General features: G+C 42.9%; 1 protein-coding gene across 1 annotated transcript in view; it reads right to left on the bottom strand.

Moving 5' to 3' along the window:
- Positions 1-23,439, bottom strand: part of reck (reversion-inducing-cysteine-rich protein with kazal motifs) — a 101,361-nt gene that overhangs the window by 77,610 nt on the left and 312 nt on the right. The gene's annotated exons all lie outside the window — the stretch shown is intronic.

Genomic DNA, 23,439 nt, shown 5'->3' on the forward strand with positions numbered 1-23,439 from the left:
TGGGGCCTCTGCTAGACGTTGCCAGCACACCCTCACTACGCGTTTAGGTGCACCAGGTCTGTCCAGCGTCTTCCCCCGCCACCTGATCCAACTCACCACCAGGTGGTGATCAGTTGACAGCTCAGCCCCTCTCTTTACCTGAGTGTCCAGAACATATGGTCGCAGGTCTGCTGATACGATTACAAAATCGATCATCGACCTACGGCCTAGAGCGTCCTGGTGCCACGTGCACTTATGGACACTCTTATGTTCGAACAGGGTGTTCGTTATGGCCAAACTGTGATTAGCACAGAAGTCCAATAACAGAGCACCGCTCGGGTTCAGATCAGGGAGGCCGTTCCTCCCAATCACGCCCCTCCAGGTCTCTCTGTCGTTACCCACGTGAGCATTGAAGTCTCCCAGCAGGACAACAGAGTCTCCAGGTGGAGCACCCTCCAGCACCCCCCCCCCCCCCCAGGGACTCTAAGAAGGCTGGGTACTCTGAACTGCCACTCGGCGCATAAGCGCAGATGACAGTCAGGACCCGTTCCCCGACCCTAAGGCGCAGGGAACAAACCCTCTCGTCCACCGGGAAAAACCCCAACGTACCGGCAGCAAGCCGAGGGGATATTAGGATACCCACCCCAGCCCGCCGCCTCTCACCAAGGGCAACTCCAGACTGAGACAGAGTCCAGCCCCTCTCCAGGAGACTGGTTCCAGAGCCCAAGCCATGTGTAGAGGTGAGCCCGACTATATCTAGCCGGTACCTCTCAACCTCACGCACTAACTCAGGCTCCTTCCCCACCAGAGAGGTGACATTCCATGTCCCTATTGCCAGTCTTGGCAGCCGGGGGTCAGTCCGCCAGGGCCTCCGCTCCTGGCCGCCACCCAGCACACAATGCACCCGACCCCTATGGCACCTCCTGTGGGTGGTGGGCCTGCGGGAGGATGGGCTCATGTCTCCTCTTCGGGCTGTGCCCGGCCGGACCCCATGGACTAAGGCCCGGCCACCAGACGCTCGCCCTCGGGCACCCTCCCCGGGCCTGGCTCCAGGGCGAGGCCCCGGTAACCCTATCCCGGGCAGGGTAAACTGTTCCCTCGGTGTCCTTTTCATAAGGGTCTTATGAATCGCTCTTTGTCTGGTCCCTCACCCAGGGCCAATTTGCCATGGGAGACCCTACCAGGGGGCAAAAGCCCCCAGACAACATAGCCCCTGGGATCCCTGTGACACACAAACCCCTCCACCAAGATAAGGTAGCGATTCAAGGAGGAGTGCATTTAACCACCAGCTAACATTTCAACTCATTCATTCATGATTAGTTAGTCGTTCCACTAGGTGGCACTCTAACCATTATGTACAAATGGCATAACAAACATTTCCGAGCTCGAGTCTCATTATGCCTGGGACCTTTGGGTGAGATTGGACATTGTGTTTTTGAGTAACAGCAGATTACTGCGTTTTGGCGAGTGATTGAGAGTCCACGTGCCGCTATAACCACCCCGTTTCCCTGAACGTAAAAAGCTTCGCAATTTAACAACACAAAGGTCTTTGGATTCCACACACTGAAGAATAGTTCAATCTGATGAAATCCCTTGGAGGAGTTCGTCAAAGAACGATGCCTGAAAAGAGGGGAAAATGTTGCCAAAATTGCACATTAATTTTAAAATGGCTGACTTCCTGTTGGATTTGGGATATTGCTCCAAGAGACTTTTTTGTACATCTTGATATCTCCTATAAGCTTACCAGGTTTCAGACTCATACATAAAACACAGAGCAGGGGCTGTGATTTTGAAATTTTGTAGGGGGCGCTGTGGAGCCATTTTGGGATATTCAATGAAAATGATCCCATAACAACAAAGCCTTAAGCACATTGGAGGTGTGCGCCAAAGTTCAAGACTTTTTAAACTTTCCCAGCCCCTCAAAAGCCACTTTATTTTTCATGGTGAACAGCGTTGCCACCAGGGTGCGCCGTTCAGTTTAAAGTCACAATTTTCGCACTGCAGCATCATGAAGGACTGATGGTGATATTCACCGCTTTTGAGGTGGCCACGATGAACCTGTGAAAATCAGTACAACAAAATTTAAGCCATGACATTTCCTGTTGCCACTAGGTGGCGCTGTGCGTATTCCCGACAATGGGCACATCAATCTGTTCAGGGCGGGTCTGACATCATGCCTGTAAAGTCTGGTACTGATCAGACTGGATTTCATTGAGTTATACTAATTTGTTTCTTCATGGCGTGACATCAAAGTTCGCCATGCCGCTGGGGTCACACCCTTTTGCGAAAAGTCACAGTTTTCACAGTAACCCAAGACCAACTCCTTAAGGCTTTTCTGGAGAAATTTGAGGCTGCAGATGTCACCCATCACAATACTGTACCCCAAAGTGTAAAACATGACATTTCCTGTTCCCACTAGGTGGCGCTGTCCCTGATGTCAAATATGGCAGTTGAAATATGTTCAGGGCTGGAGCCTTATCATATGTGTTCACTTTGGTCAAGGTCAGAAAATGTATGACAAAATGAGAGGCAATAAGATTTTCATGGCGAGTCATCGAAATTCGCCGTGGCGCCACGGCCTCACCGTATTGTGAAAACTCAAAAGCTCCGCAATTTAACATGGCCCAGGTGTGTAGTTGACACTGACCAAAGATGAAGCTTATACGACCAAATCCCAAGGAGGAGTTCGAAAAAGTTCGAGGCATGGAAATGGCAAAATTAGAGCCAAAATGTCACATTCTCTTCCAAATGGCGGACTTCCTGTTGGGTTTGCGTCAATGGGCCCCAAGACTTTTTTGTTCGTCTTGGCATGATACAAATGTGTGCCAAATTTCATACATGTAGCTCAAACGATGTGGTCGTAGGGCTGCATTTAGAATCAGAATCAGAATCAGAATCAGAATACTTTATTGATCCCTGGGGGAAATTATTTGCCAAATTATTTAACAAGGCATAGGTGGCGCTGTAGAGCCATTTTCCAGTGCTCATATGTAAATGCATTAAAATACAAAATTTTTCACCAGACCTGGCATGTGTGCAAAATTTCATGAGTTTTTGAGCATGTTTAGGCCCTCAAAAAGGCCCTTGTTTTGCCTGAATAATAATAATAAGAAACGGAGCAGATACAATAGGGCCTTCGCACGTTTAGTGCTCGGGCCCTAATTAAAGCTGCAAGCAGCGTTATGAGGGCCCTCGCACCCCCGGCGCGTCGAGCCACGCCCAACACCTAAAACCAGCACGACCGATCTGATGTCACATTGATGGAATTCATGCATTTAACCACAAGCTAACATTTCAACTCATTCATTCATGATTAGTTAGTCGTTCCACTAGGTGGCGCTCTAACCATTATGTACAAATGGCATAACAAACACTTCCGAGGTTGAGTCTCATCACACCTGAGACGTTTGGGAGAGATTGGACATTGTGTTTTTGAGTGACAGCAGATTACTGCTTTTTGGCGAGTGATTCAAACTCTAAGTGCCGCCATAACCACCCCGTTTCCCTGGACGTAAAAAGCTTCGCAATTTAACATCACAAAGGTCTTTAGATTCCACAAACTGCAGATCGGTCCAATCTGATGAAATCCCTTGGAGGAGTTCGTCAAAGTACGGTGCCTGAAAAGATGGGAAAATGTCGCCAAAATTAAACATTAACTTTAAAATGGCTGGCTTCCTGTTGGATTTGGGATATTGCTCCAAGAGACTTTTTTGTACATCTTAAGATCTTCCATAAGCTTACCAAGTTTCAGACTCATAGATAAAACACAGAGCAGGGGCTGATATTTTGGAGTTTTGTAGGGGGCGCTGTGGAGCCATTTTCCACTATTCAAGGAAAATGGTTACATAACAACAAAGCCTTCATCACATTGGAGGCGTGGGCCAAGTTTAAAGCCTCTATAAACTTTCCAAGCCCCTCAAAAGCCACTTCATCTTTCATGGTGGACTGCGCTGCCACCAGGGTGCGCCGTTCAGTTTAAAGTCACAATTTTTGCATTAAACCATCATGAAGGACTGATGGTGATATTCACCGCTTTTGAGGTGGCCACGATGAACCTGTGAAAATCAGTACAACAAAATTAAAGCCATGACATTTCCTGTTGCCACTAGGTGGCGCTGTACGTATTGCTGACAATGGGCACATCAATCTGGTCAGGGCGGGTCTGACATCATGCCTGTAAAGTCTGGTACTAATCAGACTGGATTTCATGGAGTTATACTAATTTGTTTCTTCATGGCGAGATATCAAAGTTCGCCATGCTGCTGAGGTCACACCCTTTCGTGAAAAGTCACAGTTTTCACTGTAACCCAAGACCAACTCCTTACGCCTTTCCTGGAGAAATTTGAGGCTGCAGATGTCACCCATCACTATACTGTACCCCAAAGTGTAAAACATGACATTTCCTGTTCCCACTAGGTGGCGCTGTCCTTGATGTCAAATATGGCAGTTGAAATATGTTCAGGGGTGGAGCCTTATCATATGTGTTCACTTTGGTCAAGGTCAGAAAATGTATGACAAAATGAGAGGCAATAAGATTTTCATGGCGAGTCATCGAAATTCGCCGTGGCGCCACGGCCTCACCGTATTGTGAAAACTCAAAAGCTCCGCAATTTAACATGGCACAAGGGTGTAGTTGACACTGACCAAATATGAAGGTTATGAAATCAAACCCCAAGGAGGAGTTCGAAAAAGTTCGAGGCATGGAAATGGCAAAATTAGAGCCAAAATGTCACATTCTCTTCCAAATGGCGGACTTCCTGTTGGGTTTGCGTCAATGGGCCCCAAGACTTTTTTGTTCGTCTTGGCATGATACATATGTGTGCCAAATTTCATACATGTAGCTCAAATGATGTGGTCGTAGGGCTGCATTTAACAAGGCATAGGTGGCGCTGTAGAGCCATTTCCCAGTGCTCATATGTAAAACCATTAAAATACAAAATTTTTCACCAGACCTGGCATGTGTGCAAAATTTCATGAGTTTTTGAGCATGTTTAGGCCCTCAAAATGGCCCTTGTTTTGCCTGAATAATAATAATAAGAAACAGAGCAGATACAATAGGGCCTTCGCACAGTCAGTGCTCGGGCCCTAATAAAATGGACAGTAAAAAAGAGTACAGACGAGTAAGAACAGAAGAAAGAATGAATGCATTTAAAAAAGATTTATTGAAGGAAAACTGGGGTGAAGTATATCAGGAACAGGACGTTAATAGTGCTTATAATAAATTCCTTAGAATATTTACATTACTGTACAATACCAACTGTCCAATAAAGCAATATAGTAGGAAACAGAAATATATGGACTGTGCATGGATAACAAAAGGTCTGCAAAATGGATGTATAAAGAAAAATGCTCTATACAGAGAGTTCTTAAGAACGAGAACTAAAGATGCTGAAATCAGATACAAAAGATATAAAAATAGGTTAACTAATATACTTAGATTTAGTAAAATGGAATACTATAAGAACTGTTACGAGTTCAAAATTGGGGATGGAGACAAGAGAAAAAACCACAATAACAACACTGGTCCGGCCGGGTTGAGTCAAACGATGATTTTAATGATCACACGCGTGGGAGATGGACACTGTATGCAGACAGCCTCTGATCTCAAAATGGTGGAACATTGCTCAAACTTTTATAGCGTCTGGTGCCTCCACCTTATCATAAAAAGCCTAAACATTCGCATGCTTTCTCTCACACGGCGTCTAAGCTACGACCTTGGCTCCCTGTTTATCTGCTCCTGCTGAGATGGGGCAGAAAACTCCAGCATATTCTGTTCTCTTCTAATCAGACAAATAAGACAATAACTCTCTGCGAACAGTATTTCTTATAACTCAGCAGTATAATGCATCATAAAACAATGTCATTCATTCACAACAAGTCAGCAGTTTAATGTAATGCAAATCAGTTTAACTAATGCAATAGTTATCAGCTTCTTCTAATTCAGGAGGAAAATGCAAACTAAACTACATAATAATTCACAATCTTTAATTCGGGGTATAACATGGCATAAAATAACACTACAATCCAACAGAAGCAATTAGATATAAATAGAAATAATAATAAAAGATTATGGGAAATCCTGAACAGTGTTATAAAATGTGGGACTGGATAAAAGAACTATCCCAAGTATTTCATTGTAATGACCATGAAGAATACAATATGGATGTTGTGGCAAATAGTCTCAATGAATTCTTTGTAACTGCTGGACCAAATTTAGCAAGAACAATCACTCATCCTGGGAAAGCACAGGAAAAACCCGATACACTGATTGACAGAAATCCATATTCTATGTTTCTCACAGCCGTTGATGAAAATGAAGTTCTTGAAATTGTCAAAAAATGTAAAAATCACAAATCTTTGGATTGTAATGATATTGATATGATAGTGGTTAAAAGAGTCATTGAGGCTATTATAAAACCATTTACATACATCTGTAATTTATCATTTCAAACTGGTCGATTTCCAGACAGAATGAAAATAGCAAAAGCAAAACCTCTATACAAATCTGGAAACAAACACCATTTCACAAACTACAGGCCTGTCTCTTTACTACCTCAATTCTCAAAAGTTCTTGAAAAACTGTTTAAAAACAGACTGGAAAAATTTATAGATAAACATAAACTACTCACTGAGAGTCAGTACGGATTCAGATCAAGCAGATCAACATCATCGGCACTATTAGATTCAATAGAATACATCACAAATTCCATAGACAAAAAGCAATATGTGGCTGGGTTATTCATAGACTTGACAAAGGCATTTGACACTATAGATCATGATATATTAATAAGAAAACTGGAACGTTATGGTGTCAGAGGGGTAGTTTTAGATTGGGTCCGGAGTTATTTAAGTGACAGAAAGCAGTTTGTGAAAATAAATGGTGGTTGCTCCTTATGTATGGACATTGCTTGTGGTGTACCCCAAGGGTCAGTTTTGGGTCCAAAATTCTTCAACTTGTACATTAACGACATCTGTAAAGTGTCCAAAGTATTAAAAGTGGTTCTCTTTGCTGACGATACAAACATTTTTTGCTCTGGTGATGATCTGCAGAATTTATTGGAGGATATGAAATAAGTAAAGTGAAGTTCTGGCTTGATAAAAACAAATTATCATTAAATTTGAATAAATCTAAACTGATGTTATTTGGAAATAGTAGTTTAAATACAAATGCAAAGATTCAAATAAATGGTGTTGATATTGAAAGAGTCAGTGAAAATAAATTTCTGGGGGTAATAATAGATGAAAAACTTAACTGGAGAGCTCACGTAAGATATATTCATTCCAAAGTATCACGAAGCATTGCAGTACTAAACAAGGCAAAACAGGTATTCGACAGAACATCACTTCATATTCTCTACTGTTCACTGGTTTCACCATACTTAAGCTATTGTGCAGAGGTCTGGGGCAATAACTATAAAACCACATTACATTCACTTTTTACTCTTCAAAAAAAAGCAATTCGAATCATCCACAATGCAGGTTATAGGGAACATACAAACTCACTATTTTTGCAGTCTGAAATATTGAAAATTGACGATATAGTGAAATTCCAAACAGCACAAATTCTATTCAAAGCAAAAAATAAAGAACTGCCAGGTAATATTCAGAGTATGTTTTTTTTTGAAAGAAGGAAGTTATAATTTAAGGGGTTTTTGTAACTTCAAAACAATGAAGGTACGTACTACAAGAAAAGGCTTTTGTGTTTCTGTTCATGGAGTGAAACTATGGAACAAACTGAATATGGAATTAAAGCAATGTCCAAACATAAAACTGTTCAAAAAGAGTTATAAAAATATGATCTTCTCGATCTATAAAGAAAAGGAAAATATTTAAATTAAGTGAATGTCTCTATTTAAAAACAAACAAACAAAAAATTCATGATGTGATATTATAGTATATAGTATATCAGAAATCTGTTCACTATTTTTATTACAAATTATATCAGTAAGGAAGCTGACTAAATATTCACTGATAATTTATGGGACAGGGGTGGGATTAAATAAGTGTATACTTCTTCCCACTCCCTTTCAACATGTAAATTAATCAGAATGGTTTTTTGTATGTAATTTGTATAGTATTTTTTTTCTCTCTTATTTCTTTTCTAAATGTACTTGTATATTGTTCACATGTTGAAATAAATTACCAATCAATCAATCAATCAATCAATCAATCAATCAATCAATCCAGATCAAACCTTTGGACACAAAGAGGCTTAAACATCTTCAAAATGACTAAAAGCCTGAACTTACAACTCATACAATACAAAACTGTCCATGGAGCACACTACACAGAAGAAAGGATGTGAGGCACGCAGAGTCAAGCATATGCTCAGGCATTTCCACTGAGAACTACATGCATGCTATGTGGTCCCGTATGCCTGTGCAGAGGTTCTGGCAGAGGATACGTAAAGACCTTTCCACATGATTGTGTTTGCTGCAGCCCACACATGGAAGCAAATGCATCATATTCCTTCCTGCCCAATGCATTGGAAAAAAAAATATCCTCATGAGGTGGAATTTAAAAAATGGTTTGTGTATTACTCAATATAGAAATGTACTTCTAGATTAGCTTGGAGAAAGCGTCTGCCTCCTCAAACAACAGAATTGGATGAATTTATTCATTCAACTTTCTTATTCTGCACAAAAACAAAGGTGTATACAAAATGTTTGAACATGCACACGGGCCTGTTTTATTCTTAGCACCATGCCTGTGTTAGTAATAATCATTCTGAACCAGGGTAGGCAACACGAGAACCTGGGACTGTTATGAAGGGACACACCAGAAAGCTAAATTCAGCTGGCTCAGTATTAATTCATCATACTAAATAATACTCATTTGATCTCTCACTCGCTGCTAGTAGGAGTAGATGTTAGGCAGTGAAAATGTGAAACAGGTATACACTGTTATTTCATTAATGTTCCTGAGAACATTGTGAACAAAATGTACAGATGTTTGCAAAATGTCATAGATTTACTGAAAGTGCTACTGCAGTTCTGCCTGTAGGTCAATTTCTTCATCTGCAGGTTTTCAGTTTGTTTTCTCAGTGAGACAAAGTTAGTTTGTTTGGGTTTGAACATCTGCATTACTGTAATCGTCACTCAGAGGGTGTAAGTATCTACATATGTTAAACTTCATAACTGACAATGTTTGCACACATGTAAGTCCAAATATGTCTCCTTATATGTGGAAATAAGAATAAAAATCCAGCTGAAATCATTCCTGTCTCGCTCTCTCTTACTACAGTTTCTATATCTAAAAGCACGAGTTCACACTGCAATAGTTTTACACCCTTAATATGTACACACTGTCTACAGAGAAAATAAAGTCAGTATGATAGGAGGGTAGCGTGAGTCTGTCATTTCAAAGGAGCTGTATCTGTAGCATCCATTTATACCAGTAAATGTTTAAAATCGTAAGTAAAATCAAAGCAATGCGTTGAGTAGTGTAACAAATTACTTTTTCAAGTAAATAATTAAATAACCTACTGCATTACTATAAATTAAAGTAATGAGTAATTGTTACAGAGTATAGCATGGTGGAAAAGGATGGAGAGAATCCCCACTAAGCTTTTGGGTTGGCATTTCTTTAGATTTTGTTTTGTATTAATTGCATGCTTTGGTGTTTTTTGTGTTTGATGCGAGGTGTGGGCCACACCCATGTGGGAGTGGAGATTCTACTCTAGTCCAGCTGCCAGCTATTTGGAGTTGAATACAGGGAGCAGCTGATTGGGGAGGATTGGAGCCCTTCTCTATAAAGGGGAGAGGAAAGAGGAAGTAGGGGTTGTCGTTGGTTTTTTTTTTGTAGGACACTGGTGAAGCAGGGAAGCTTCGAAGATCCAGGATGAAGTGTGCACATTTTAATGGAAAAGATTTTTAACCTGGCCTGGTTTTGCTTTTAAAATAAACTGAGGATGTTGGAGGGAGGACTCATTCTTATTGGGATGTGAGTGGATGTGCTGGAAGGCAGGAAAACAAACACTGGACTGGAGACTCTCTGTGCCCCTGACAAGGAAACTGGACCAGTTTTGGGGAAGTTCCAGCTCCCAGGATGTGATGTGGAGACCCAGCCTCGAACGAAGTCAAGCCTGAAAAGGTGGGTGGCAAGCCTTTTTGAGGAAGCTGCAGGATTGATACGTTTTGGCTGCTTGTTCTTCCGAGTGACCACCTTTCCCCTGTTTGTAACCAGGCTAACAACCCTGACCGCGGTGGCTTTGGGCCTTGGATTCCTGGCCAGAGTTGTCTTCAGCCAGTAGTTTTACCCGGAGAAAGAACAAATAAATCTTGTGTAACCCATTACAGTGTGCGTGTGGTGGTTCGTTACTGGTCAATATTAGAGCTACTACTTTCTTGTACGGAGGCCATTTTGGGCCTTACGTAACATAATGTCTAATACATTGCTTTTTGAGTGTATCATGTGTGTATGGATCAGGAAATGACATAACAAGTACAGGCACAAGCAGAGGGTGAAATGTTAGAACAGCAATATTTCTACTTGACAAATGTCTATAAACTAAAGCATCCTGGGCGACACCCAGGGGAGGAGCACCAGAGAGGAGGAAGAAATCTGGCTCTTAATCCACTGCCCAGATGCCATTGTTTACTGATGTCTACCGAAGGGCAGACATTCCTTTTCAAGAGTTCCTGTCAAAAACACCACCAAACGGCTAAAAGTTCAGCTTTGGAACAGAGCATGTCTGTGTCGGTAAACATGACGACATTTAAATCCACCAAGTGGGTCCAATATGAGAATTTGTTAGTACGAGGATAATCTCAGCTCATTATGGACCCAGTCAAAACAATACACCTGTGCTAATTTATCTATGACCAGCCGAATGTGTAAATATGATAACCACTGTAGATAAGGTGCAGATGAGGTGACAGGTTAATGTGAAATACCCATCCATCCATCCATCCATCCATGCATGCATCATGCATGCATCGATCCGTGCATGCATCCATCCATCCATCCATCCATCCATCCATCCATTTTGCACCACTTATCTGGTTTCAGGTCACAGGGGAAGCAGTCTGAGAAGAGAAGCCCAGACTTTCCTTACCCTGGCTACCTCGTCCAGCTCATGCAACCAGAAGATCCCCAGACTCTGCTTCCATTGCAAAGGGTATGGCAGTGGGATTGCGGAGATCTTTAAAGTGTTCCTTTTACAGCCTGCTTATATCCTCTGTTGAAGTCAGCAGCATCCCACTGCCGCTGCATACAATGTGAGTAAAGCACTGCTTTCCCCTCCTGAGTCGACTGATGGTTTGCCAGAATCACTTTTAGGCCAACTGAAAGTCTTATTGAGCTACTGTCAATCAGCCACTGTCAGAGCTGCACTCCATTTGGCTTGCTGGGACCTGTCCATCTTAAATGTTTCCATTCAATTTTATTTATACAGCGTGACAACAACAGGTGATTCATACTGTAAGGGACTGATCACTAGGGCTGGGTTTCGTCACTGATTTCTAGAACTGATTCAATTCGGATTCACAAGGTCCCGATTTGGTTCAATTTTGACTCAGACACTCAGAAATATTATAATTATGATCATTTATCACTACATATCCATATCTATGTATAAAAACAAAGCTGACACTTGTGAGACTTCATCGAAGGTGTAAGCACCACAGCAGATGCCTTTGTGTCAAAGTAACTGAAGATAAGAGACAGAAAAATATGAAGGAGATGTTCCTGGCCTGGCTTTATAAAGTCAGTTCTGCAGTAGATCAAAAACTGAAGAAAACATGAATCAACATAAGAACATGATTACCTGATGCTGCTGAAGTAAAGCAGAGCAAAGTTACAGAGGTTTCATTAGAGACACGGCTAAGAGTTTTGCAATTTGGCATCATTTGTAAAAGTTTCAACATCTTTGGTACTGAACAGCAGAAATGAGGCTTTATTGTCAGAGGTCATTTTTGAAGAAAAACAAACAAACAAAAATAGACAGCGGGCGACAGCACTGTACACAACAGTAGACTGGTGCATAATAAGCAAGCGAATTATGCAGAAACAGATTTTTGATGGTTAACTGATCTTGAAGTACAACTGGGAGAGAGAAAAAGCTGTGCAGGAAGGGTGATTTTTATCATGGTGGAAGCAAAACAACCAAGTAAGCGGGAATTCATATACTATAAGAAGATAAGCCACTACATTAAGTAAAACCATCCTGCTTCTGAGTGTTCTGCCTCATTACGTTACTCAGCTTCTAATAAAATGAGCCAATGAGCCTTTGTGTCATAGACCATGTTTTCATGAACACCTGTTAAATTAGAAGCTGTGTAAAAGGATGAAGGCATGCAAGAGTCTAGCTCCAGATAACCAAGCTGCAGTAGTGTGACTGGCCACAAGGGGGCACAAAGGTAAACCCTGAAGGGTCTGGAAGAACAGCTGGGCAGGCACATAAACACAAAAAGGTCCACGCTTTGGTCCACTTTGAAAATGAATACAATTGATGGACTAATGACATCGTTGATGGTAAATGGACTGGTTCTTACATAGCACTTTTCTGCTCATCTGAGCACTCAAAGCACTTTACACAACTTGTGCATTCACTCATTTACACCAGCACATCATTCTAAGTGCTTTATAGCTAACATTCACACTCCGATGGATGCATCGGAGAGCAACTTGGGGTTAGTATCTTGCCCAAGTCTACATGCCCAAGGATATTTGGCATGCAGACTAGGGGAAGCCAGGAATCAAACCACCAACCTTCAGAGCTAGAGCCACCATCAGGTGGCTGTAGCTCTACCACCTGAGCTACAGCCACCCGATGAGCATTTAAATATTTTCTCAGAACTACATGAAGAATTCACATGTGCAAACACATGTGTTGCCAGAAGATGGAAAGAATGTGGACCACATGTTTTGGTTCAGTCCAAAAGCCATCTCGCATGTGGCAAGGACTCCAGACCATCACAGACTACAGGACCACCAAACCCTCCCCCGCATCCTCTGATGTCTCCTTCCTCAACGAGCTCAACAACTTTTATGCTCGCTTTGAGCGAGGGAACCCCACAACCACAACCAAAGCAGACGTGACGCCAGACCACCAACCTCTGACTCTCTCCCCCACCGATGTAGGAGCGGTGCTGAGCAGGATCAATGTCCACAAGGCTGCAGGTCCCGATGGCATCCCCGGGCATGTTCTCAGAGCGTGTTCTGGGGAGCTTGCAGGAGTGCTCACAGACATATTCAATCTGTCCTTGGCCCACGCTGTGGTACCGGCCTGCTTTAAATCCACCTCCATCGTCCCGATACCCAAAAACTCCAACCCATCTTGCCTCAATGACTACCGCCCAGTAGCACTCACCCCCATCATCACTAAGTGCTTAGAGCAGCTGGTCCTAGCACACTTCAAATCCTGTCTCCCCCCCCACCCTGGACCCCCACCAATTTGCATACCGCCAGAACAGGAGCACAGAGGATGCAGTCTCCATCGCACTGCACTCTGTCCTCTCACACCTGGACAACAACAACACCTACGCCAGAATGCTGTTTATAGACTTCAGTTCAGCATTCAATACAATCCACCCCTCACAACTCATCAGGAAACTGACAGACCTGGACATCAGTTCCCTCATCTGCAAATGGTTACTGGACTTCCTGACCAACCGCCCCCAACATGTCCGGCTGGATAACCACTGCTCATCTACAATCACGATGAACACCGGTGTACCACAAGGCTGTGTGATGAGCCCTTTCCTCTACTCCCTCTTCACCCACGACTGCAGACCTGCTGATGGTTCCAACACCATCATTAAGTTTGCAGATGACACCACGGTGATTGGCCTCATCAGTGACAACGATGAGGCCGCCTACAGGGAGGAAGTGGATCGTCTGGCTGAGTGGTGCGACAGAAACAACCTGCTGCTTAACACCAAGAAGACCAAGGAGCTCATCGTGGACTACAGGAGGAATGCTGACCCACATCCACCCATCCACATTAAGGGGACGGCTGTGGAGCGTGTGAGCAGCTTCAAGTTCCTGGGAGTCCACATCTCCGAGGATCTCACCTGGACGACCAACTGCTCCAAGCTGGTCAAGAAGGCTCACCAGCGCCTCTTCTTCTTGAGGACTCTGAGGAAGAACCACCTGTCCTCAGACATCCTGGTGAACTTCTATCGCTGCACCATCGAGAGCATCCTGACCAACTGTATAACAGTCTGGTACGGGAACTGCTCTGCCTCGGACCGGAAGGCGTTGCAGAGGGTCGTGAAAACTGCCCAGCGCATCGCCGGAGCACCACTTCCTGCCATAAAAGACATCTACAGGAAGCGGTGTCTGAAAAGGGCTGGGAAAATCATCAAAGACCCCAGTCACCCATCACATGGACTCTTCACCCTCCTGCCCTCTGGGAGGCGCTACAGGAGCCTCCGGACTAAGACCACCAGGTACCGGAACAGCTTCTTCCCCACAGCTGTCAGACTCCTGAACTCTGCCTCCTGACATCTGACCCACGTTAAACTCATGGACTGAACATACACACCCACAATGGACAACTGTACCCTCAAACACACAATAATAACATGGACTGAACCACCACTCACAACCACTAGCACTTTATATAGCCTCTGTAGAAACTATCTACACCCTCACTTATCTTAACTGCACTACTGTATAGCTCTGTGTAAATAATCATTCTGTACATTCGATAATCTTTAATCCTACAACTGTTTACAACTTGCATAGTTCCCATTTCTGTATAGCTGTATATCCCAGATTCTGTAAAGTTATTTATTTCATATTCTGTATAGTTTTTCATATTTATATCCTGTTCATATCCTGTACATAGCTTGTACTCACTACAGCCTGTACATACTTATAGTTATAGAATATTCACAACATACTTCATACCGTGTACATTATAACATACCATAATAGACCCATTTCTGTAATATACTCACATATCTATATTATTGCTAATATATATTGTAATACATCTATATCACTAAAGCACTTCTGGATGGATGCAAACTGCATTTCGTTGCCCTGTACCTGTGCATGTGCAATGACAATAAAGTTGAATTCTATTCTATTCTATTCTAAAAGAGGAGCAGTTCAGTGGCTTTATAACTGAAGCTGAAAACAGCATCAAGAAGATTTGAGCCCAGATGACAGCGTGTCACTGACAGCTACACCAGCTGAAAAGAAATCAGGTCTCAGTTTTGCAAGAAGCTCAGCTGGTGGCTGCTCATCAAATTTCATCCATATTGTTTGTACAGCAGAAAGAGGAAGCAGAGTGTGCTGTTCTGCTTGCATATGCAGCATCCTTGACACAAAGAAAAGCCTTAGGCACTGAAAAATGTAAGTTAAAGGCAAGAAGGGAACAGCTTGAGATCGAGACAGCTATTGCTGCTTCTACAGCTAAAATAAAAGTGTTGAATAGGAGTGTGAATATGAGAGCTGTAAAAACTATGTAGTTGGAAATACACAAAAACTCCTTAATTCGATTGTTAAAGCTTAGAGTCTTAATGAAGAGGAACTGCAAAATGCTCTCTGTTAAGTGGAAGCTATAGTTAACAGATGTTAACACATCCAATAATGCCATACCATACAACACCATACCATATAAAGTGCTTTAAAATGAACTCAACTGACACAAAGTGCTGTACATTGGAACTACAAAATAAAAATGCATAAGATATAAAACAAACCAATTAAAAAGGTAAAAAAAGAAAAGAAAAGTGAAGTCTTGCTAAGGTCAAAAGCCAACAAATAAAAATGGGTTTTAAGATGCGTTTTAAAAAGTGGCCTGGCTAACGTGCAACAGTAGAGAAAGCCCCGCCCCCTCTGAGCTTTCTCCTGGATCTTGGTACTTCTAGGAGCAGCTGGTCAGCTGACCTTAGAATCTGACATCCATGTAGCGATGAAGATGCTCAGAGAGGTAAGCTGCAGCAAGACTGTGAGAACATTTTAAAACAAATATAAGACTTTTAAAATGAACTCAGGCAGCCAGTGCAGTGAACAGGGCTTATGTGCTCTCTTTCACGAGTTCCTGTTTCCTGTTAAAGTCATGCAGCTGCATTTTGAACCAGCTGCAGACGCAAGAATAACGATTGATTGACTGTCACACAAAGTGAATTACTGTAATCCATAAAAGTATGCATCACTGTTTGCCAGTGTTGCCTAAAAAGAAGCGATTTCATCCTTGCCAATCGCTTTAAATGATAAAAACTGAACACAGCTCTGATTTGACTTTTCAACTTATAACCAAGCCCAGTAATAACAGGTTTAGAATATACTTCTGTTGGTTTGGGGTCCCAAATCAACAGAGGAGGACTGACAGGGACCACTGGCTCTAAACACCACCACCTCTATTTTATTTTCATTAAAATGTAAAAAGTTTAAAGCAGGTATAACGGAAAGAGCAGTGGCCCTAAAATTGAGCCCTTTGGGATGCCAGAGAAGCAGCAGATGATTCAGAGTAGAGAAGGTAGAGAATAGAGAAAGACCTAAAGCATTTAAGTGCCCACTGAGTAATGTAATCGAGATTTTAAAATGTTATGGTCTACTGTGTTCAAGACAGCGGTTAAATCAAGCAGAACCAGAACAACGTGGTTACCAGAATCACATGCAAGAAGGATGTTGTCAGAGACCCTTACTGATGCAGATTTGGTGCTCATCTAGAAAATATTTTTCAAATAAATATTTAGAAAACATTATAAAGGAAATGCAGCTTATAATAGGTCTGTAATTAGCCAGGACAGCGTGATCAAGGCCAGGCTTCTTAAGCAGTGGCTGCTCTGCTGCACATTTGCATTTTGCAGGAACCTCACCAGAGAACAGACTGCTGCTAATAATGGTAAGAACAGACTGCCCTATACTACGCTAAATTTATTTTAAAAAATCGTTAGGGACAGGATCACAGGACGAACCTGAGGGCTTAATATGGTGAACCATTTCCTCTAAAAGTGAGAGCATCAAAGGCTTAAACTGAGTGAAAGCAGCAGTGCCAGGGACAGAGACAGATGGAGCTGTGATACCAGCCCTGGTGGTGGAAACATTTTCAATAAGGAAGCACTGAAGATGACTGGAGAGGCGTACAAACAGACATTATGTGGAGTATTAAGAACAAAAGTGTTAAATAACACACGAGGACAGTTATGACTGTCGGCAGAAATCCTGTTTGCAACATGTTTGGTTGTGATGCCAGCAGTGGTTTAAACTTTGAAATGACACCTGCAGTTCATCTTTTTTTCCACCGATGTTCTGCTCGGTGACGTTGCCTTCTGACAGCAAAGGTTCTGTCATTAGGCTCAGCTTTAGGCTGCCTAGTTCTTAATGGAGCCACAGAGTCCAGGATGATTTGACAGGAAGAATAAAAGCTGGAACTTAACTCTTCTAAATATGAGGAGAAACAGTCAGAAGAGACATGGAGCAAACTGAAAGTGGCAAAAAGCAGAGCAGCAGTGGAAGGGTTAATGCCTGTCTGGGCCAACAACAACCACTAAGCCATGTAAAGACCCCAATGATTTAGAAGCATTAACCCCCAATCAGTGTTCCCTCTAAGCTGCGCACTGCTGGCACGTCTCTGCGCACAGAAAATCTGCATTGCGCACAAAACAAATCTAACCTGATTTGAAATTAAAATAAATACGTTAACAATTCTTTTTTGCAGTGTTAGTCAGTGACTGGCTGCTCAAGTATGGGATTACAACGATGCCACCTTATCCCGTAGTCCAGCCATTGATGCAATTCACATTCGTATATACGCAGCTAATCAACGTGGCTGACAGGCTGTGACAGCGTCCTTATGTGCGACACCGGTGTTTTAGCAAAGCGGCTGATGTGGAGTGAAGCCACGTTAATGACAACGTGTACAACCATTGGAGACGTGAGCAGGACAGACGGAACAACTGACGGACAAAGCTAATCTTGTGTAGTTAGTGTGTAGTTAGTGTGTAGTTAGTGTGTAGTTAGTGTGTAGTGTAGTCAGTAGTGTTGTGTGTCAGAACAATGAGGCGCCTGCTGAGTGTTACAGGTGTTACAGCAGTGATACATCTGCTGCTGTCAGGCCTGCAGGTATCAGGCTGATGTTCTCCTTCATCTCATAGTGGACAGAAATTATTTTTTGGAGCGGCACAAATAATTTGTGTGGCATCAGATTTGATGCAGAACAGCTGATTGTTCTGTAAATAGTTTGAAATGTTTGTTTAAAAACACCTTGGCTGCATTTTTAGGTAAACAGCTGCAAAACACTTTGTTTGCATAACTCAGTTACTTTTTTGAAGAAGTAACTATATAATTAATTGCCCAACGTTGGTCAGTATTTACTGTATTTGCAGACAGAGTTACAGACTCTCTCCCAGACCACAGACTCATAATACAAGTCAGAGCTTTATTTTTTTTTTTAAATAAAGTTGTGCTTTCAAAATTGGAGTTCAAGTTATTTTTCCTTCTAATAGTGTTAACATGCTGCACAGGTCATGAAGAAGATTGTTTTAATTTTCATTGTAAGTGGGCTAAAGCATTAATTAAAAGTAGTCTAACATAAATGTAAATGCTGTAATTTGATTACTTTAATAAACATGTAACTTGGATGCTGGCGTGACCACAGTGCACACGTCTGATGTCGCTCACAGCGGTCCAAGGGACGCTCAGTTTGTGTGTTCGCTCAGACACATGAAACATTACAGGGAACATTGCTCCCAATCATCTCTTCTTATTAAAGACATCTCCCTTCCTGCCTGCTTCCTAAGGGAAGTTCAAAAGGATCACATCTGCACGTCACTGCTGAGTATAGGTCCAGTCTATGGCTGATCTCTCATGGAGGTTTTCCAAGGAATACCTGCTTCAGCAAATATTGTAGGAAAGACCTAAGTGGTCTGACATAAAGCACAACTTTATGACTCTTTTCATTGACAAGACGGGAATGGGAAGAGTTGCTGACGAAGAAAGGCCCCGTACTAAAGTGTGTTTCCAGCTGGAGGCAGAAATCATGACTTAATGTAAAAGGATAACTGCATGTCTGTTCCTGGAGTTACAACTGGCATGCATGTCGTGTGGGATATCTTTCAGCTAATAAAGAGGAAACGTTAAGGTAACATAAATAGGGTGTAGTGTGTACTTTTGGTTGGCCGCTTCACTTTGTGTGCATGTCAGTTGTTTTGAATTGTTTAGGTTGCCTTGGAGTAGCTTGCTTGTCTTTAGACTTGACTGCTGTTTAGCCTGATTACTGAAGCATAAAGATGCACAAATGGAGCTGCACCTTGAAGCTGGATTCTTTGTCTGCAAGTGAATCAACCACAAAATCCTCCTGCCTGCACTGGTGCAAAGTCACTACACAAAATGATTTGAAAGTCATTAATACAACTTTTAAAGAGTTTAGAAATTGGTTGTAGGTGCACAGGAAGTAGATCTGCGATACAGCTGCTAACCAAATGGTATTTAATGACACCCTACATATGAATGTCATAATGTGTTACTCTGAGATTCATTCTCTTGTTCTGAAAATGTGTGTTTACAATCTACAGCTATGCTGCTGCTGCCTTTGATAGCAATGTGTTTTCAACTAAGTCTCTGGGGAGCAAAGTACGGGGGTCAGCCATCTCTGTCCAAGCAAAACACTGGGAATGCTGGAACTATCAAAGTGAGGGTTTTAAGAAAAAATGTATGATGGCATGAATTATAACGGATGGCATGGTGGTTCACACTGTTACCTCACAGTGTCAAGGTTATGGGTTCAATTCCCTCATCAGGCCAGGTTCTCCTTGTGTTTGTGTACTACTTCCTCCCAAAGACATGAAGTTAGTGAGGCTAGGGTAACTATCTGCAGTGTTGGGGAGTAATGGAATACATGTACCGCTGTTATGTATTCAAAATACGAGTAACTGTATTCTGTTACAGTTTAAAAAGGTGGTATTCAGAGTACAGTTACTTTGTTGAAATAAAGGGATTACACGGCGGTCTTTTCCTGTTTCATATGTTCGGCTGTCCCCTCTCTGTTTTTGGTAATTCCATGCCAGTACAAACTAAAACAGAACACGCATTAAGAGGCTCAAATGCCCGTGTCTCAATCTCGCGGCCATTGTCTCACCTCTGCTTGCAGCCGCATAATGATGTGAAGAAATATTTTTAAAAATTATTGTTCAAAAAATTATTTAATAAGAAGGCAATAGGCAGAGAGTTACAGGCATCGCCCTAAAGAATGTAGCCTGATGGGCAGTGTGGCCCAGCTGTGAGTAAGCTGTTAAGACTCGACTGTACGCTGTGTTCCTGTTTTCCTCTGAAACAATAAGCTCCATTGCAGCAGCCTTTCAACGCCTCTCTCTGTCTCTGCTAGCAAAGTTGACCCACACAACAAAGTAAAGCTAGTTTTCAGCTACGAGCCGACACGAACCCAACGTATCAGCCAGAGGTCCCTTTACTACAGTTCGGAGCTGCGGACCTGTTTTAGATACACACAGAATAGTTTTCTATACGAGATCGCTGCAAAAAGTGCAGCCTTACCTAATGTCCACCTACTGTTACTCATTTATATTAAGATTTAAATCTAGTTGGTGTTGGTGTGGAGAGTAACCTTCAGTAATGAATCACACAGCAATAGTACGTTCATGTAGTTGTAAAAAGCATGATAATATATAAAGTAATCCAAAGCCCTGTGACACACTGGCAACCAGTGCAGAGTGTCACCTTTTTCTTTTTTGCCTGTCCCATTTGGTTCTTTAGCCGTCAGAATTGCTGTCTGAAGACCAACAAGGAGACCCAATGGATTTACTTTGCCAAATGGAGCATCATGGCATTGCCGTATTGGTCCATTTGATCGACCTTTGTTGTTATTGTTTATTTTATTTTCAGTTGTTACAGACGGGACAGACATGAGTGAGGGATAGGAAAGGGAGAGAGAAAGAGGAAGGAAAAGAAAAACAGAAGGGAAGAGGGACAGTGAGAAAGGAAACTTAAGAGAAAACAAGCAAAAAACAGAGCAACATACTAAACACAACACCATCACGTTAATCTAGCTGAGTGTAAACAGCAGTAAATACTAAATATTGAATGTTGTTGTGCAGCAAGCAGGACCGACAGCGCACAATGTGCTTGGAAATAGCACCAATAGAGGTGTAGTTTGTGTCTATGGACAGTGAACACCCGTGTGCACACCTGTGTGGATCAGCGCGCTTGTATTCAAATGGTTTCCACATGTAACGATCTGCTAGAGGGTGTAGAGAGCCATAGCCCCGCCCCCCAGGGCATGAAGCAGGCATGGAGGAGATCCAGGCCCCAGACATCCAGAGGCCCCAGAGTACAAGAGCCCAAGGAGGACCACTGGAGGGGCATCCATGCCACCCTCCTGGGAGGAGCTGAGGAGATCCCCAGATGAGGAGGCACCCAGTAGCCATGGAGCAGAAGCCAGAGGGGGCTGCAGTGGTGTGCCCGCCGGCTCTGCCGGCAGCCAGCTGTGCCAGAGTGAACCGAGCCGCAGGCCCAGAGGCCGGAGGCCCGAGGGCCCCCCGCACCCCGGAGGAGGCCTGACCGAGCAACAGGCGCCAGGCCCCGCCAAGTAGCCACCGGGAGTGAGCTGGTACACACCTGAGCGCCCAGCCCCGGACACCAAGAACCACCAACGCACCGACCCCTGAGGGCATCAGTCACCGGCAGGGAGTGTGGTGAGGGGAGATAGGCCTCCATACTTTGGAAGGCCTGAGATGTACCCAGAGAGGTGGAGTGTAAGACCCGACCTGACATATAGACACAGACAAACAAGCACACACAGACAGGGTCCAGGGTGTACCCACCCTCTCACCTGACTGGGAAAGGCTCCAGACCCCCCACAATCCTTTAAAAGGATAAGCGGCAGGGAAAGGATCGATACAACATAAAATGATAATTCCTGCTACATGTTTTGAGAACAGATCGTTGCCCTGTTAAACTCAAATCAAACCTTGTTTACTTTTATCATTTCTTTGGATTTCTTTCTCATTTTTTTAAACTTTGATTTTTTAGTCTGACAAAAAGCAAAAAATGTTTTTCTGTTTGGGTGAAACCATCTATTTCTGAGTCAATCCAGCAATATTCCAAACCCCGGCCAAGAAATGCAACTCTGTGTGCTCCACTTTAATCTGCTGTTCACCAAACTATAATTAAGCTTCGGAGACTCAGGCCCATGTCTGCTCACAGTGGACATGGAAAGAAAAGGGCTGCCATTTACATCCCTCCTCTCCCCCTCGGGCTCCGTGGAGTCAAATTGGTTCCAGATGCGTTCTCTCTTGGCCAGCCTCCACAACTGAATCACATCAAGCAAGCAGACGAGAGAAATTTTGCAAAAAACTCAGCAGAGCAAGTATAATGTGTGGAATTTCTACACAAAGTGTGAAGAAAACAGTATCAACTAAAGGCCGGTCATCACTATAACACATGGCGAGAGCCTTATTCCTGTCGCCAGCCTGCCCAACAATATGCACCCCGAATGAGGATCTAAGTCTTTTGTTTCTTTCATGTTGAGGACAGATGTGCAAGCGGTGAAAAAAACAGATATTTAGCCAGAGCAAATCCACATCCTGCACCCATGTGCACTGAACATCAAAGCGCTCGCCAGTTCACACACTGCTAGTTGAGTCCCTTTAGATAAGACACTAACTTCCACAGAGTTGATGAAAAGCATTAATGACTGGCTCTTCATTCATGTTTACATGGGCTCTTTCTTTTATTCAAACAGCATCTGTGGTGCCCTTCTCACCACAGACAGAGACCTAACTCAGGACTACATTTTCATTTTGTTTATTTAAAGTACACATGTGTTGGGGAACATTTATAGGAGCCGAGCTGAACAGTGATTTTGCTGATAAATAAAGCACAGACAGACTTCTTCCTAGCAGCTCTGTATATACACGTTAAACTGCTCGTCACATTCGCTTTTAACTCGCCCACCCGACCCGCTATGTCCGCCCCGTTTCCTTCCTGTAATTTGTCGCACAAGGAACAAATCTGCTCTTTTGAAAGCATATATCCATAAATGACAGAAGGATACATTTTGGGAGGAGTTTAGATTAACTTTGATCTTTGTCCTTAAAAGCTCGAAGGCTTCTGTGTATTTAAAACAGGACGTCAACTCAATGCGTCGCGTTTCGCAGGAGGGTAAAGCTAACGCCCGCCTGAATGCTTTCACTAATATTAAAGTTATTCAGATGATCGGAAAAGCCGCACGCCCAACATTTACCACTAAATCCTGTCGCGTAGGAAAATCTCCAATCACTGTGGAGCTCCAACTTTCCAAATGCGTGTGTGTGTGTGTGAGTGTTTAAACCGTTATTTCCACACTTACACATTCCTCGGTGGGCGGTAGCTTGCAGTACAACCTTTGTTATTTATCAACAGTGAACCGTAATCATACGTTTGGACGTTTACACAAACACTTTAAAGTTTCAGAATAAAACCTAATGACGACTTTGTGTGGTATCTAAATTTACCCACATTAAAGTATCCGGCTGTAAGAATATGAAGAAAGTGGAGTCTTAGTAC

This window comes from Rhamphochromis longiceps, linkage group LG9 (genome assembly GCF_057381845.1).
Source record: "Rhamphochromis longiceps isolate RC_006_pf linkage group LG9, R_longiceps_female_GT1.1, whole genome shotgun sequence".
NCBI lineage: Eukaryota > Metazoa > Chordata > Actinopteri > Cichliformes > Cichlidae > Rhamphochromis > Rhamphochromis longiceps.